The 19,234-nt window shown below is 45.2% G+C and overlaps 1 protein-coding gene across 3 annotated transcripts in view; it reads right to left on the reverse strand.

Annotated features, from left to right (window-relative positions):
- The window catches only part of LOC135370266 (uncharacterized), a 65,209-nt gene that overhangs the window by 27,096 nt on the left and 18,879 nt on the right, over nucleotides 1-19,234 (reverse strand). Inside the window, exons 2-4 of one of the 3 annotated variants that reach the window (XR_010415272.1) lie at nucleotides 9,638-9,854; nucleotides 6,049-9,573; nucleotides 5,768-5,990 (exon numbers count right to left, since the gene is read on the reverse strand). The exons of the other annotated variants lie outside the window; for them this stretch is intronic. The gene's annotated coding sequence lies outside the window, so the exon portion shown is untranslated. Of the gene's footprint in view, nucleotides 1-5,767; nucleotides 5,991-6,048; nucleotides 9,574-9,637; nucleotides 9,855-19,234 lie in introns of those variants that run through there. 3 annotated transcript variants of the gene reach the window in all.

Genomic DNA, 19,234 nt, shown 5'->3' on the forward strand with positions numbered 1-19,234 from the left:
TTGATGACAACACTACCAGTGTACTATAACATGTTCTTTCAAGCACATTATGCACTCAAACTGTATTTGCCACCAGGTAACATGCAAGTGTGCTCGATTAAACGTCGGAAGAGCGATCAAGCAACCTGCATCCAGTGCTCGTTTTGAGCAAAAAACACTTCATAATGGTCAACTAAATATGCAGAATGGACGCCTATTTATTCCTTGATAAAGAATTACTCACCTGTAGAAATTTAGGCCCTGTATCCTTGCCAGTACGGTTGGTACGACCGTAATTGCAAGAAGTTGCCATAATCGCTGCGGCGACTGTTGTGGGTACAGTAAGATGGCGGCCGGTTTCCTCACGCTCGCGCTCCCTATCCGCGATCCAGCCTTTTACAATCGAGATCAGTGGTACAACCGTAGCGTATACTTGCGATGCCTACCAGAGAATCACCCGCACACAAAACACTCTCTTTCGTTCTCACTCAATCAACGGGATGAACGCAGAGACGCGAGTCACCATATGACGTGTGTGGTGGAGACGCTCCTGTTTGGATTGATGATCGCACCATTGAAGTGGCGTCAGCCATCATAGGTAAGCAAGACCGCTGAGGCCGGAGGACCTCCTCCTCTCTCTCACCTTTTCCGAGGCTCTGGACACTCCTCGGTTGACCTCAATGAAGAATTTCAAGGTCGTCGACGACCTCGACGTTTAGGACCGCTGATACTATGTAGTGAACGGGTAGTGCAACGCGAATCTTACTGTGCGTTGTACACCGACACACTAGTTCTCCCCGACGGTGCGCGGCGTGCGGCTCTGTGGAGCTGGAGTGTTACTTCAGAAATACTACAAACTATACGCCATGAAACAACGCGGAAAAAATATTTTGTGGGAATGATTTTGAGATATTGGTTTGCGTGCTGACGGGAAATTTCCCACGACGACGTATTTCCCGAGGGTTTTTCACATCGTAAATTGCGGTGCGAACGCGAAGCAGAGGACTTGGGATAGATTCGCCTGCTCTATAAGCTACGCTGCCATTCGAGTGCCTAGCTGACGTCATATGTCACGATCGCAGGGCTTCCCTAGCTGCTGAGTAAGCGCGAATTTGTTCCACTATTCTGTTTTTATTGTTAACGTTATTCGTTTCTTGACTCGCCTAAGAAACTCGCCTAAATAATGCGTATTCGGTATTCGGAAGAGAAACTTGGCGAAGTTTGTATCTTGTCACCGAGGTGGTGGTTTCTTGCTCGCCTTCAAAAACTAAGTTTATTTATGTTATTTATTTATCTAATCATACTGTTAGTCCTAATGGACTGTTACAGGGGAAAGGGGAGAAGGAAATATACAGGTTCTAATAACAACGCGTCTAATTAGATTGAACATACAAGTCACGATAACAGCACTTCATACATATGTCAACTAGCGCATTAGTTAATACATTTACATTAACTGTCATGATTATAGGCTGGGGCAGTGCGTTCCATACTATCAATGGTATCTGGGAAAAAAGGAGTATTTAAACGTATCCAACTGCGCAGTATGTGGTGTAATATGCTTATTATGGTTAGTTCGATGACTTAAAAAAACTCTCGTTGTGCGATAGATTTTACAGCATCAATAATTTTGAGTTGCCCACAATAAATCAGGATGTGAAACTTTAATGCTGCAATTTTCCGTCGCTTTTCAAGCGATTCCAGCTGGGGTTGGTCTAACATGACTGACACAGAAGTATCCCTTCTGTAGTCCGACATCATAAATCTTGCAGCTAATCTTTGCATTTGTTCTATCTTATGTCTTAATTTTGTGGTATAACGGATACTGCCATACTCTAGTATTGGCCGTACCAGAGCAGAGTGTGTTAGCTGGAAGCTCAGTCTCCTTTGTACCTAACTTTAACATCCAAAGTCTTATTTTTGCTTTGTTACAGATTTCGTCAGCGTGTGTATCCCACTTGAGATGATAATTGATCGTGATGCTCAAGTACTTGAAGCTGGTAACCCGCTTCAGCATCTGTCCTTGAATACAATATTCCTGAAGCAATGGAGTCTTCTTATTGGTCGTATGCAGAAATACAGATTTTTTTTTTTTTTTTTTGCAATGAATCGTCATACCCCAGTCTCAGCACCACTATGTGATATCATCTGAACATTTGGAAAGGAGAAGTTGGTCATGATTATTCTTTTCAGGACAGTATACTAAACATTCGTCCGCGAATAGCCTATCGCTTACAAAAAGGTTTTCTACTGTCTATAGACATTCTATAAACAAGACACTTACGAACCTTTAGTCTGTCTAAAGAGATCCTATACACGTTGTTAACACATTTGAATAGACAACAAACTGATAATTGGCACACCATATTCTATAGAACGTCTATTTATTTCACCAATGGAAAGTCTATAGACGTGTGTTTTAGAGTCTTTATACATAGTAAGCACGTAGCCTGAATTAAAAATCGCGAGGATTTCTGCCAGAAACATACTTATCCACTGTCTATACAATTTCTATAGAACGTGATAGAGATCCTAACTACTTGCAAAAGAATCACTACTTAGTACAGTACAAATCAGAATTTTTCCTTCTGACATGCTTTTTTTTTTCTTTTTTTGTCAACCTCCTCCACCACGTAGCCGCACCACTACCGCCATCGACAGCGCACCCGGAATCGTGGCGCGCGATATTAAATTGCAGCCCAGCCAGTTCGGCTCTGGCTACCAACCAGAGCGGTTGTGTCCGTGATTATACTAGCTGAGGGTGACCCGACGTTCCATTTACCTCGCCCTTCTACGGTTATGTTTCACCCTTCAGGTCCGCCCGTAGCGCAATCTCAGCTCACGGCAGTTGCTGTCAAGTTGCCTCCTCTCTGGGACAGGAACCAGGCAGTCTGGTTTGCCCAAGCTGAGGCCCAGTTTCACTTGTGTTGCGTTACATCCCAGCTGACTAGGTTCTAACACGTAATTTCCGCCCTGTCCCCTACCGCCACCGACGAGGTTTATGATCTCATAACCGCCCCTCCCCCGGAAAATCCATGCGATCAACTCAAGTCAACCTTGCTGAAACGCACAACGCCTTCCGACTGCGACCGACTACACCAGCTTCTCTCCGCCGAAGAACTAGGCGAGCGGCGCCCCACCCAGCTACTTCGGCGCATGAAGCAGCTCCTCGGAAGTGATGCGCCCGGCAGCAGTGATGACTTATCTTCCACCAGCGATAGATTTCTCCGGCAGCTCTTTCTCCAGCGCCTTCCCCACCACGTACAATGGTGTTAGCTACTGCGGCGAACCTCAGCTTGGACAAGCTGGCTGCGCTTGTCGATGCGGTCATGGAGGTAGCGTCTGCCTCTCCACAAGTTGACGTCATTGAGCCACCAGCACTGCTGTCTGCCCCGTCTGACATTCCTCGACAATCACTGGCGCCGCGTCTTGACGAGCATGGTATTACGCAGCATCTGAACCACCTTATCCAATTCGTCGCTGCCCTTGCCACCCGTTCCCGCCCCCCAAGCCCTCGCCGCCAACGTCACCGTAGCCCCAGACCTCGTTCTGGGTTCCGCTGCCCTCGCCACTCGCGATCACCCAGCAACACTACCGATGGGGTTTGTTGGTACCATCGCCGCTTCAGCAGTGTCTTCGCAATGTCTTCAGCCATGTACCTGGACCGCGTCCTCGGGAAATTCCCCGGCCCTCCACTAGTGGCGGCTGGTGGACATGGCCTCGAAGATAGCCGCCTCTTTTACATTGTTGACCGCATATCTGGGATGTGGTTCCATATCGACACAGGTGCCGAGGTCAGCGTCATCCCCGCTCCCCGTTCTTACCGCGGATCTCGAGAGCACTGTTTCACCCTCGAAGCTGCCAACGCGTCAACAACCCCAGTCTACGGCCAACAGTCACTTACTCTAAACATCGGCCTCCGGCGGGATTACCGCTGGCTTTTCGTCGAGGCCGACGTTACCCAGGCCATCCTGGGCGCTGACTTTTTGAGGCACAACAAAATCCTTGTTGATGGGTCCCGGAAGCGCCTCATAGACAGCACCACATCTCTCAGTGTCCACGCTCTTCAGCTACCTGCTCCTTCATCGCACCTGTTGTCATTCACTGCCCCCGAGTCTTCTCAAGCGTCCATTCTTAAGGGGCACCCTGCTCTTTCTCGCCCACCTGACTGGACGAAACCGACGCAGCATGAAGTCGTGCACAATGTGATCATCCAGGTCCCACCTGTGCATTTCCGCCCACGCCGACTCGCACCCGAGAAGTCCAAAGTAGCCAAAGCGGAGTTTGATCACATGCTTCTACTCGGCATCATCCGCCCTTCCTCGAGTACATGGGCGTCGCCGCTCCACATGGTGCCGGCACAAAACACGAAAGACCGGCGACTGGCGACCATGTGGAGACTATCGTGCTCTCAACCGTGCCACAGTCCCCGATAGATATCCCATTCCTCACATCTTGTCTTGGATTTTACAGCTAACATGGAAGGCGCCACCACCTTTTCTAAGATCGATTTGGTACGGGCCTATCATCAAATCCCGATGGCGGAAGAGGACATCCCTAAAACTGCCATCACAACACCATTCGGTTTGTTCGAGTTCCTGAGAATACCATTAGGCCTACGTAATTCGGCACAGACCTTCCAAAGATTCATCGATAACATCATTCGAGGCCTTCCCTTCGTGTACGCCTACATCGATGATCTCCTAGTGGCGAGCTCTTCACCCGAGGAGCACGAACAACACCTTCACGCCCTCTTCACCCGTCTTCAAGAGAACGGCATTGTGATTAACGCTGCCAAGAGCGAATTCGACGTCCAAGAACTCTACTTCCTCGGCCACCGGATCAACAGCCAAGGCATACTGCCTTTAGCTTCTAAAGTTACAGCCATACGCGAGTTTCCACAGCCCTCTTCTCTCACCAAACTCCGACAATTCCTCGGGCAAATTCCTCGGGTAAATTTCTACCGCCCTTTCGTCCCATCGTGCGCCGCAGTAGTATAGAGCCGTTACGCACAACAGCCAATTTTTTCTAATCCAGTTGTAGAAATTTCTAATCCACCACCCATTTCTAATCCAGGTCAAGCCAGGTCTAATCCAGGCTCCACCCCTTCATGGTGATCCATCCAATTTCTATGTGATTGGCTACCCTTCATTGCCACATCTGCTCACTCGCTCATAAACACCAAAATTATCTATTCTATTCAATTCTAAGTCAGCTCATAGGCTTCCAAATCTCTCTTTTTTCTAATCCAGTTCTAGGAATTTCTAATCCACCACCAATTTCTAATCCAGGTCAAGCCACTTCTAAACCCTCTACTTGGTTGGTCACAGCTCCACCCTTTCACGGTGATCCATTCAATTTCTGCATGATTGGCTACCATTCATTGCCACAACATCTGCTCACTCGCTTGTAGACACCAAAATGATCTATTCTATTCAATTCTAAGTCGGCTCATAGGTTTCCAAATCGCTCACCTGTCTATTGGTCTGGGGGTGGTCACTTTCATTCATTTCTAAAACCTAGTGATTGGCTCAGGATCCTATTGGCTGCCTCCCATACATGTTCGATAGACTCATTGGTCATTCCTACTCACAGGTTATTCGGTCACACGCTTTCAACTGCATATTGCTTCATAATTCCAGCTGCATAATAGACAACCACTCATTTATCAATCCCATTCATTTCTAGGCCAGCTCACAGTTCCCCCAAATTGCTTATTGATCCGGGAGGCCTTCTTTTTTAGCCTGAGCGACTCTCGGCAGTGGTTGGGACACAAAAACATGGTAAATAGTTTTCAATGTTTATTGAGTACACCATGGCAGACTCGGAGATATTGTAGTTCTCCCTGGGGACACATCCATGCACGCCGTACATCTCCGCTCGCATCCACGGCGTTTTTCGCGTAAGAACCATGTGGGTCACCCAGGCACTCGTCCTTCTCCGTCCATGACGCAGAGGCAAACCGCAGGAGAGAACAGTCATTTCACATTAATTCTCTTCCTGCACATCTTCTAAAGAGATGAAAGAACATTATGAGCTTCACTATTTATATCACCCACTTAAACTTACCATATTCGTAGCTTCCATAAGGATAGGAGTCAACGTCATTGCACAGGTATCTCTTGTCGTCGTATGCCATCAGACTTCTTTTGACATTTCTGATGGTGTACATACACTGCTTCTTTCCAACGATCGATACTTGTTCGTTCGATACGCTCGTGTGATTGAACAAGGTATTGTAGTATGTCTCATGGAGGAGGTGCTTGCGTACAATATTCTTTTTGACCCCTTTAGCTCTTGCGATTTGCTTTCCTCCAGCTAATTTGACGGAATACCATTTTAGCTTTCAAACTTACTACTTCCTCAATAGGTACACTACCAGTTTCGCTTTTGAATGCCCCAAGCCTTCCACGATTCTTTTCACTGTACAGTGGATGATCCCGATCAAAGGAAGACGGATCTAAGTGGTCGTCGGCGATCGCTCGTAACTGATCTTCGTAGTCCTTGCAGAATAGGCCGAGTATCAAAGAATCCGTGTCAAAGTAGCAGGTAATCACTGGACAAGTGAACTTGCTCAAGAGGGTTTCGTAGTAGAATGAGTACATGGTTAATTTACTCAGTTCCAAAATCGTAAACCCAATCTGGAGCGGGAAATCGCATCGCACTTTTCTTTTGTGCATTTCGTACATGACACAATCCAGGGACAAAATTTCCATCCTCACGCATTCCGCCCGACTCCCGAGGCGACTCGCCGTCTCCTCATCGAAGGCTACTCGAATATCACGCATGTTAAATTTATTTAGAAGTGTTCTCCCAAAGACTGCATTATTTGAGAGTTTGTAGAAGTTTTTTTCGAATGTCGTGCCCGAGGCAACACGTCTGGCAACATTGTCCTCGATGTAGTGACGCAGGAATGGCGCCTGGCGAAATTTTAGAATTCTGTGAATTTTCGTCACCCTCATGCCTAATCTACAATAGAGTGCGAGCAGCGCATAATGAACGACGTACTCGACTTTGTCCTTGCACGTAAGCAACAGCTTTTTGCTGTTAGCAGGCTGATACATTAATTCTTCGAGAAGCCCTCGCTGGAATGGCGAGAGCCATTCCTTTGGGACGACTGCCTTCTCGGGAGCCAGGGTAAAGTACCGTGTCAGTGCGTGGATAGATTTTGGATACTCCAAGTCACATACGTACACATACCCCACCTCCGAATCCGTGGGGTGACGCATAAAATCCACGGAGCTAAAATCCTCGACCCATTCGAAATCACCGACAGGGAGGTGCTTTATCATACTAAATCCGTAAAGTTTGTTGCAATCTATGTATGATATGTACACCTTCTCTTTATCAGGATCATAGCCGCTACACAGAGGGTTATTGGCACGCATGTGACGCCTGCTCGCCTGACAGAGCCCGCCTCTAACGCCCGATTCGATGGTTCTGTACATTTCCTCATCGGTAATCAATTCCAATTTTGCATTCGTATAATTTAACGCGCATTGCCACGAATAGGATGCCAGAGAAACGCAATGAAGCAATTCCAATCCGCGTGCGCTGTAGCACAGGCGTCGGAAGTGCTGCATTATGTCTGCATGTAAGAGGGCATCCGTTTTCAGGTACAACGTGTTATAATCCCGTAAACTCGAGCACCCAAAATGTTCAAATACATGCACAGCGTACTGGTAGTCCTCGTCGCTTACATCTTCCCCAGTTAGATCATTTCGAAAAGCGGATTTTTCTGGGAGACTCAACTCGTCGTACACTGCAAAAGAACTAAGGTAACTGTAAGGGAACACACCTTTACGAGGCAAAATTTTGTAGTCGTCTCCAAATACCTGCTTCAAGCATTGGAACGCCTCTGCACCCCCCATGGATTTGACGGTTTCCACAAGCTCCCCAAGTGATGAATTTAGGTACTGCATGGTATCTCTGAAGAGGAAGGTACCAATTTCGAACGAACGAATTTTTTCCATGGAGCTGGCCACAATGAAGGGAGGTCGCTTCCACCCGAGAACGTGAAATTCCTGTAACAGTCCAGCCAAATCAAAAGACAAATTGTGGACCATGATCGGCAATTTTTCTCTGGTAGTGCACGCGACGTTACAGGGGTTGCACAGTGTCGCGATATAATTTGTCTCACCCGCAGTACAATGCTTCGAATGATCATGATGCCGGACACGAGGTAGGTCTTTCGCGAATTCCCGTTTACAGTATGCACAGTGGGTGGCAGCTCTGTGCTTGGCTTGTTGTTCGTCGCTCAGCACCATTGCAGCGGGGCAAGCGTTCAAGGCAATCATTTCATCACGCATTTCCATGACCGCCTTCACGCACTGCTTTGCCGCATCTTCCCCATGGTGTGTTCTAATGCGCATCACCTTTGAGTCGTGGGTACGCACGAGCACAGCACAGAAGCTAGAGGTAATGTGACGTTGCATGCCAACACCACTGGGTGCGAGTACGCTCTCAGTGTCCAACGCCACGACGTAGTTGTACTGCTGCATGTACTGTATTTTAGTAAACTCCACAAAATTTTTTCCCGGCTCGCAAAATTCCAACAGTATTTCGTTCACGTCCGTGCAAAGGCGTCGATGTTTCGTCATGCGCTCTTCCTTCACGAAAGAGCGTGTACAGCGTTCGCATACGAAATGGTTACTTCTTGTTGTCAACAAGCGTTCGAGGGACTTAATTCCAAAAAAATGCTCATCTACTTCCAACAAGTGAATTTTCTTTTCCCATTCTAGTTTTGGGGGTCGCGACACATGTACTCTCTGATCGACATACGCGTACACGTAGACGGAAATCTTGTTTTGGTTTTCGAATTCATCAAGATCAGAGAAGGATACAGGGAAGTGACTAGGCCACCAGTACTCGGTTGCATAATTTTCATATTTTTTCCATCGGTTCCTTTCCTGCGGGTGCAAGAGGGCGAGCGTATTGTATTTAAAGCACTCGCCCTCCTTACGCTCTGGTAAAGGGACATTCGTTAACACGTTTCTGCGTTTAGCCAAATTTGTGGGAAGTGAAACAATTCGCACCCGAATTTTTTAGTTTTCACAGCAGAAATACACATTTGAACTTTTTGGACGTCAGTGGATACAAACCCACTACCCTCGCGCTGGTAATTTTCAACGCGCCCAGTGGACTCCTGAATCACATCCATCAAAGTATTTACGATAGCTCCATCGCTGTGGACTTCGCGAGCAAGCGCCATAAAATGAGCTATGTGTGCGGTTACATCCCCTCGATTTTCTTTCATCATTAGAACGTCAGAACAAATGCAGAACCTAAAGGGTATTCTTTGCGCTCGCAAAATAGCAATTATATTGTGGAGGTGGTTCATTAAATATTGTCGCAAGTCCTCTACTCCCTGATCGTGAACAGATGCCAATAGCACAAACGCTTTGATGATACCTCGAAATGCGCTATCACTTTGAAAGAAAGGCAGGAAGGAAATGTCCACATAGGGATGTGATCGCTCAACGTGAGCATGCAATGTGCCAGGTGAAATGTCTGGAGAAGATGGTGAATTCTCTTCCAATGGCTCATCATCCCAGATATCATGAGGATCAAACAAGCAGAACACGCATCTAGGCACTGAAAAAAAAAGAAGAAACACTAAGAAAACGTCCACCACAGAGCGTGGATGAAAAATACTTACTTTTGAAGCGAGCTCCGCACACTCCCGAAGCGATGCGAAGACTGCTGCCTCTTTACACACCCTCCCCACTTATATAGCGGCGACCTCGCTGCATGCCCCAACATGCACGGGCGCGAGAAGTCGTCATAGCCTAAAAATAAACTTGCTCTGCATGTTCAAGGTCGCAGCTTGCCCTTGGCTTCACGTAATGCTCCGTCCCCCTACACCATTGCCGCACCTGAGCACAAAGTTCGCTCTCATCACATGTCATTCCGATATGCAAGTTGCTTCCATGAGCAGGCACACAACCATCCCTTTTTATTCACAGTGGCTGTGGAATTTCAATAATATTACTTAAATGAAACAAATTGCAGTGAAATGCAGATTCATCTCAGACAGGAATTTCTACCCGCAGCATTAAACCCTCAGATACCAGCATTTCTGCTCGAATAGCAGACTAGCTACGACTTCAAAAATTAAACACGTGCTAACAAACTACCTTCAACTGACAAAACACCCATTTCTGCTATCAGATAATTCTTGCATAATGCTACATACAGTCGCATTGTCCCTGTGTAAAGAAAGCACAAGACAAGGTACACAAATTCACTTAAGCGATGAGGGAAAAGGCTTAAGACCTCAGGAATAATCGCAGAGTCACCACACATAGCTACGCGGCTAACACAAGATAACAACAAGATACTAGCGGCGGGTAAAATTGCAACACTGCTAAACAAGCCCCAACATGCCATGATGATGTCACAAACCAGGAAAAACACACACACACGCGCACGCGCACACACGCACACAGACAGCAGCTCAGGAATGCATAAGGAGACGTGCTTTATAGGAATCTTTACTCCTGGCTCAGACACCAACATTTCTGCTCAAATACCATAACTGCAAGATTAAGCACTGCTTACTTCATCAATATATCGAGCACCCAACAAAATCTAACAAACAAACAAACAAAAACAAATAAACCCACTTTCCGTGATAGAACACTACTCAGCTTTACAAAGCGATTTTCTTCTGCTTTAGCAGTGAAAGAAGAAAAGAGCCATGAAAAATTACGCGCACTTTTGCTTGAATACCCATAACTGCAAAAAAAAAAAAACGAAGCACATGCTAATAAACGGAGAAAAAGGCACTCATTTCTGCTATCAGATAATTATTGCATAATGCTACATACACAGTCGCGTTGCCCCAGTGTAAAGAAAGCACAGGGTACACAAATCGAATTGGGAAAATCACGTCTGCTCGCGCAGCATAATACGAGATACGCTGACTTTTTTTTTTTACGGGCGAAAATTGCAATAAGAAGCCACTGCTATGCAAGTGCAACAACCCTTATTTTTAAACCAACATTTCATGCAATACCACATAAATTTATCACTCGAGTCACACGAAAAGGCAAACAGTTACTGGTTAAGTGGGGTCACAGTTGCACACACACACAACACACACACAACGAGCGACAGTGAAAAATAAGAAATTACACGCACTTCTGCTCGAATAGCAAGTGTCAAGCATGACAAAACACATTTTCTACCGCCAGAAAATTATTAAACAGAATAATACGATATTCGCACAAATTAAGCTTGTATGGCAAACACACAACCTGGGCACATTCACATCTGCTTTCTGAATTTGTTATACACGCGTGAGCGATTCGATAAGAATAAAGCACGCTGCTTGGAGAAAGCATATATCGTGTGTAGCTCAGTCTACTCTATTGAAAATGTGGTTAACCTTATTTTTCAAACAAACAAAAAATCACAGTCGGCATAATATACGGCAATATCGGCAATGTCAAGTGGGGTCCCAGCTGCACAAACGCGCACACACACACACATTTTTAGTGCCTCACAACGAGCAACAAGCCAAAGTCTATTCACAGCCACATAAATTCGTATTATTCCTCACGTCAATAATTATCCAACCATCGTCAAGACGGGGAACACGCATATACGAATGCGAAACAATAGGCCTTCCCGCCGGATGTAATACGATATCGCCAGTCGACCGTCCCAAAGCAAAAAAGAAACACAGCATCCCAGGAATGCATGTTGCCTATACATCCATGAACAGCGTGCAGCAATTATAATACAGAAGGGGATTCATTTCTTTGTACTTTTGTTTGCTTGCGTATAAATATTTCACAATAAATATTACAGGGTGTAAAAGGAGAACAGCATTCGCTACACGCTGTAGCTCTTACCCTTTTTAAACAAACCAGTTTTCATAACCACACTACCATTCGCTAAATAGGTGAGTCACTAATAATTCAAGTAAGGTAAAACATCATTCCATCATCATTGATAGCAAACTTCACGCAAGAATAAGCAACTGCTGCGCGTCGTATTTTTCTCATAAGAAACAGCAAGTCTCGCCGTGTTAAACACCAACAGCAACGTAGACTAGGCAATTTTGTATTTATTTTTGTCGTTTCCAGCAGCTCATTACTTTGTGCGAGTCATCCAAAATTAAAAATTTCTGATCTGCTGCTGTTAAAGTGATAAGACAATGTGCTCGCACGGGGAAACGATAACGGAGGGCGCGTCATTGCGTCAAGCGTGTCCTAACTCCCTGAACGGGCCCAATGCGGCTCACGTGGGGGGGGGGGGGCGCGTTTCGAGGGCACTGTTTTATCACTTTAACAGCAGCAGGTCAGAAATTTTAATTTCTGACCTTGGCTTCACGTAATGCTCCGTCCGCCTACACCATTGCCGCACGTGAGCGCAAAGTTCGCTCTCATCACATGTCATTCCGATATGCAAGTTGCTTCCATTAGCAGGCACACAACCATCCCTTTTTATTCACAGTGGCTGTGGAATTTCAATAATATTACTTAAATGAAACAAATTGCAGTGAAATGCAGGGGTCGGATTCACAAACAAGTTCGTAAGATTCGCTACGATGTAGTAGTCTACAACCGTCGTAAGACATCGTCGCAAATCGCGGGGTTCAGTATTCACGAAAGGATCGTAAAGGAGAGGGAGTTTCACGATGGGCAGAACGAGCAAGAAAGAGCAGCTGACGTGCTTCCTGAAATGTGACCGTGGGATTAATGAGCGATTGGGCCCGAGGTTATGTTATTGTTATAGCAACGACGTCAGCTCAACCAATGGGGTTGTATCCTATGCCACATGCCACGGTGTTTGTCAACAAAATCGCTCGGTATTTTCAGAAGTGTGTTCTGATGTTGATATAGAAGTCACTCATCGGGCCTCAAAGCGTGTCCACCGGCCGAATTTTACGGAGAGTGAGATAGAGACCCTCGTGGAAGGGTACAAAACAAACAAAAACGCTATCGACGCCAGTGGAGATGGAGCAGCAGGAGCTAAAGACAAGCAAAAGGTCCCTAAGCACATCACTGCAGCCCTCTTCGCGGTTTCGGGAATTACACGGGACTTTGCAGAAGTAGAAGTGGACAGACTTTAAAAGTTCGAGCAAAAGAGAGGTATACGATGTGGACGTTCGCAGGAACAGCACAATGGGAGGGTTAATTGGGAATTACAATAGTTGTTAGGGTGGATATTACAGAGAGGAAAGGAAAGGACGGCTATGAAATTTCATAACATTCACAAGTATATTAATTTCAAACGTCAGGAGCAAGTGTAGACTGCAGCGCGGCTAGTACCGGTGACGATACTGGAGGAAAGAGTGGTTGGGGCCATTGACCGAACTGCTGTCCATGATATTCCTGGCAGTTTCGATATTGGTATGTGTGTGAGGGGGGATGAGTGCACCAAACACCCTCACCACAAACTTGTGTTAATTAATTCGCTGAGAATGCTGTGCTCAGCTCTGACTCAGCACAAGAACTCACCAATCCAGGCACATCCCATCGACCATGTCGAACGACGCCTCTTTCAGGGGCTACGTTTTCTCCCATGTGCACTTACCTTCAGAAAAAGCGACTGCGAATGATATCTATGTAGAGCCTGCTGAGCAGCCTCAGGCATCCGCCTCATGGTCAAGCAAGGACTCATGTTTGAGCAGGGGCATTCAGAGTAGAACCACGCACAGAACCACAAGCATACTGTACCTCCTCATGCTTCGTCACGTGCATTCACAGTGTACAGTCAATTGAGTCAATAATTATATGCCTGTCTTCTCAGATTAGTGTGTGCGTGGCATTTCATGAAGGCGTCAAGATGACAGCCGCACTGGGGCAGAGGAAGTTTTGGAGACACACAAGGAAACTGAGAAACATTTAGCAGGCCTGCTTGTCCTGCAATGCGAATGCTTGCCATATAGAGCAGCATAAGTATGGGGTGAACACATTGCCAGCTTAAACCATGGCAACAGTGAATAGACTGCGTACATAAGAATGTGGAATCTTCATTTATTTAGTTGACTTCAGTTACAAAATTATTTAGGAGCGTATTCAGACATAAACGTGTTTTCTAAAACAACCACACTTTCCATCCCCCGGGCACTCCTCCTGCACAATTTCAGAATATGCACACGTATACGGAATGTTCATAGAGAAGGACCTTGCTTACGCTACCTTGCATGACAACTGCCTGGACATGACCAAACATAATTTAGAAGTTCACTCGGTGTGCGAATGAACTTCATTTGAGCGTCCACACTGCACTTGTTACACCAACGACGATGCGGGAACAACTGCTTTGTTTCACGGCCGCCAAATCTCCAATCACCAACTGGAAGCTTCCACTTGAATAAAAACGAAACGCAACCATCACCTGCACGTCCCCGCGAATAGCGTGGCACCGATCAGTTGGTCACCTCAAGGAGGGAGCCAACACGTACAGCTTGGGACAAAAGTTTACGGAACACCGGGGTGTCGCACTTCGCTGTTGGGACGACACCCTGGCAGCCAAAAGGAGCAGACACACATACAGGAAGATTAACAGAATAGCCGGTCACCTGTTTCTTGTTCAATCTCTTCCTAATATCTAACAGGGGGCTGTTCCGATGAAGAAATGTGCCAGTGCCGTGTTCCGTAAACTTTTGTCCCAAGCTGTACGTCGCACAGGCTATACGAATCCCAGCACTTGACATTCTATGATAGCGTAGCAAGTGGCTCTCGGAGACGTCAAACAAGGTCACACGTTTCCAACAAGCCCTCTCACGTCGCAAACCTCGTCGCGGTTCCAACTGTTCGAAATCCACACCGGCCAAAGTAGGCAGCCATGTTTGCTGTTGATTGACTTACGACAGCTCGGGGGCTCTCTTAGGATTTCGCTGTAACTTATGACGATCTTACGACGCCCGCGCTTCGTGAATCCGCACTTTATCGCAACGTTGTCTTACGACGGACTTGCGAAAATTTTTGTCATGCGAACTGTTTATGAATCCGGCCCCCGATTCATCTCAGACAGGAATTTCTACCCGCAGCATTAAACCCTCAGATACCAGCATTTCTGCTCGAATAGCAAACTAGCTACGACTTCAAAAATTAAACACGTGCTAACAAACTACCTTCAACTGACAAAACACCCATTTCTGCTATCAGATAATTCTTGCATAATGCTACATGCAGTCGCATTGTCCCTGTGTAAAGAAAGCACAAGACAAGGTACACAAATTCACTTAAGTGATGAGGGAAAAGGCTTAAGAGCTCAGGAATAATCGCAGAGTCACCACACATAGCTACGCGGCTAACACAAGATAACAACAAGATACTAGCGGCGGGTAAAATTGCAACACTGCTAAACAAGCCCCAACATGCCATGATGATGTCACAAACCAGGAAAAACACACACACACGCGCGTGCGCACACACGCACACAGACAGCAGCTCAGGAATGCATAAGGAGACGTGCTTTATCGGAATCTCTACTCCTGGCTCAGACACCAACATTTCTGCTCAAATACCCATAACTGCAAGATTAAGCACTGCTTACTTCATCAATATATCGAGCACTCAACAAAATCTAACAAACAAACAAACAAAAACAAACAAACCCACTTTCCGTGATAGAACACTACTCAGCTTTACAAAGCGATTTTCTTCTGCTTTAGCAGTGAAAGAAGAAAAGAGCCATGAAAAATTACGCGCACTTTTGCTTGAATAGCCATAACTGCAAAAAAAAGAAAAAAAAAGAACGAAGCACATGCTAATAAACGGAAAAAAGGCACTCATTTCTGCTATCAGATAATTATTGCATAATGCTACATACACAGTCGCGTTGCCCCAGTGTAAAGAAAGCACAGGACAAGCGTACACAAATCGAATTGGGAAAATCACGTCTGCTCGCGCAGCATAATACGATATACGCTGATTTTTTTTTTTTACGGGCGAAAATTGCAATAAGAAGCCACTGCTAGGCAAGTGCAACAACCCTTATTTTTAAACCAACATTTCATGCAATACCACATAAATTTATCACTCGAGTCACACGAAAAGGCAAACAGTTACTGGTTAAGTGGGGTCACAGTTGCACACACACACAACACACACACAACGAGCGACAGTGAAAAATAAGAAATTACACGCACTTCTGCTCGAATAGCAAGTGTCAAGCATGACAAAACACATTTTCTACCACCAGAAAATTATTAAACAGAATAATACGATATTCGCACAAATTAAGCTTGTATGGCAAACACACAACCTGGGCACATTCACATCTGCTTTCTGAATTTGTTATACACGCGTGAGCGATTCGATAAGAATAAAGCACGCTGCTTGGAGAAAGCATATATCATGTGTAGCTCAGTCTACTCTATTGAAAATGTGGTTAACCTTATTTTTCAAACAAACAAAAAATTACAGTCGGCATAATATACAGCAATATCGGCAATATCACTGAAGTCAAACACTTACTTGTCAAGTGGGGTCCCAGCTGCACAAACGCGCGCACACACACACACACATTTTTAGTGCCTCACAACGAGCAAAAAGCCAAAGTCTATTCACAGCCACATAAATTCGTGTTATTCCTCACGTCAATAATTATTCAGCCATCGTCAAGACGGGGAACACGCATATACGAATGCGAAACAATAGGCCTTCCCGCCGGATGTAATACGATATCTCCAGTCGACCGTCCCAAAGCAAAAAAGAAACACAGCATCCCAGGAATGCATGTTGCCTATACATCCATGAACAGCGTGCAGCAATTATAATACAGAAGGGGATTCATTTCTTTGTACTTTTGTTTGCTTGCGTATAAATATTTCACAAGAAATATTACAGGGTGTAAAAGGAGAACAGCATTCGCTACACGCTGTAGCTCTTATCCTTTTTAAACAAACCAGTTTTCATAACCACACTACCATTCGCTAAATAGGTGAGTCACTAATAATTCAAGTAAGGTAAAACATCATTCCATCATCATTGATTGCAAACTTCACGCAAGAATAAGCAACTGCTGCGCGTCGTATTTTTCTCATAAGAAACAGCAAATCTCGCCGTGTTAAACACCAACAGCAACGAAGACTAGGCAATTTTGTATTTATTTTTGTCGTTTCCAGCAGCTCATTACTTTGTGCGAGTCATCAAAAATTAAAAATTTCTGACCTGCTGCTGTTAAAGTGATAAAACAGTGCCCTCGAAACGCCCCCCCCCCCCCCCCACGTGAGCCGCATTGGGCCCGTTCAGGGAGTTAGGACACGCTTGACGCAATGACGCGCCCTCCGTTATCGTTTCCCCGTGCGAGCACATTGTCTTATCACTTTAACAGCAGCAGATCAGAAATTTTTAATTTTTGATGACTCGCACAAAGTAATGAGCTGCTGGAAACGACAAAAATAAATACAAAATTGCCTAGTCTACGTTGCTGTTGGTGTTTAACACGGCGAGATTTGCTGTTTCTTATGAGAAAAATACGACGCGCAGCAGTTGCTTATTCTTGCGTGAAGTTTGCTATCAATGATGATGGAATGATGTTTTACCTTACTTGAATTATTAGTGACTCACCTATTTAGCGAATGGTAGTGTGGTTATGAAAACTGGTTTGTTTAAAAAGGGTAAGAGCTACAGCGTGTAGCGAATGCTGTTCTCCTTTTACACCCTGTAATATTTCTTGTGAAATATTTATACGCAAGCAAACAAAAGTACAAAGAAATGCATCCCCTTCTGTATTATAATTGCTGCACGCTGTTCATGGATGTATAGGCAACATGCATTCCTGGGATGCTGTGTTTCTTTTTTGCTTTGGGACGGTCGACCGGCGATATCGTATTACATCCGGCGGGAAGGCCTATTGTTTCGCATTCGTATATGCGTGTTCCCCGTCTTGACGATGGTTGGATAATTATTGACGTGAGGAATAATACGAATTTATGTGGCTGTGAATAGACTTTGGCTTGTTGCTCGTTGTGAGGCACTAAAAATGTGTGTGTGTGTGCGCGTTTGTGCAGCTGGGACCCCACTTGACATTGCCGATATTGCCGTATATTATGCCGACTGTGATTTTTTGTTTGTTTGAAAAATAAGGTTAACCACATTTTCAATAGAGTAGACTGAGCTACACACGATATATGCTTTCTCCAAGCAGCGTGCTTTATTCTTATCGAATCGCTCACGCGTGTATAACAAATTCAGAAAGCAGATGTGAATGTGCCCAGGTTGTGTGTTTGCCATACAAGCTTAATTTGTGCGAATATCGTATTATTCTGTTTAATAATTTTCTGGCGGTAGAAAATGTGTTTTGTCATGCTTGACACTTGCTATTCGAGCAGAAGTGCGTGTAATTTCTTATTTTTCACTGTCGTTCGTTGTGTGTGTGTTGTGTGTGTGTGCAACTGTGACCCCACTTAACCAGTAACTGTTTGCCTTTTCGTGTGACTCGAGTGATAAATTTATGTGGTATTGCATGAAATGTTGGTTTAAAAATAAGGGTTGTTGCACTTGCATAGCAGTGGCTTCTTATTGCAATTTTCGCCCGTAAAAAAAAAAAGCGTATCTCGTATTATGCTGCGCGAGCAGACGTGATTTTCCCAATTCGATTTGTGTACCCTGTGCTTTCTTTACACTGGGGCAACGCGACTGTGTATGTAGCATTATGCAATAATTATCTGATAGCAGAAATGAGTGCCTTTTTCTCCGTTTATTAGCATGTGCTTCGTTTTTTTTTTTGCAGTTATGGGTATTCAAGCAAAAGTGCGCGTAATTTTTCATGGCTCTTTTCTTCTTTCACTGCTAAAGCAGAAGAAAATCGCTTTGTAAAGCTGAGTAGTGTTCTATCACGGAAAGTGGGTTTATTTGTTTTTGTTTGTTTGTTTGTTAGATTTTGTTGGGTGCTCGCTATATTGATGAAGTAAGCAGTGCTTAATCTTGCAGTTATGGTATTTGAGCAGAAATGTTGGTGTCTGAGCCAGGAGTAAAGATTCCTATAAAGCACGTCTCCTTATGCATTCCTGAGCTGCTGTCTGTGTGCGTGTGTGCGCGCGCGCGTGTGTGTGTGTTTTTCCTGGTTTGTGACATCATCATGGCATGTTGGGGCTTGTTTAGCAGTGTTGCAATTTTACCCGCCGCTAGTATCTTGTTGTTATCTTGTGTTAGCCGCGTAGCTATGTGTGGTGACTCTGCGATTATTCCTGAGGTCTTAAGCCTTTTCCCTCATCGCTTAAGTGAATTTGTGTACCTTGTCTTGTGCTTTCTTTACACAGGGACAATGCGACTGTATGTAGCATTAT

Source organism: Ornithodoros turicata, chromosome 10, assembly GCF_037126465.1.
Source record: "Ornithodoros turicata isolate Travis chromosome 10, ASM3712646v1, whole genome shotgun sequence".
In the NCBI taxonomy this organism is placed as follows: domain Eukaryota; kingdom Metazoa; phylum Arthropoda; class Arachnida; order Ixodida; family Argasidae; genus Ornithodoros; species Ornithodoros turicata.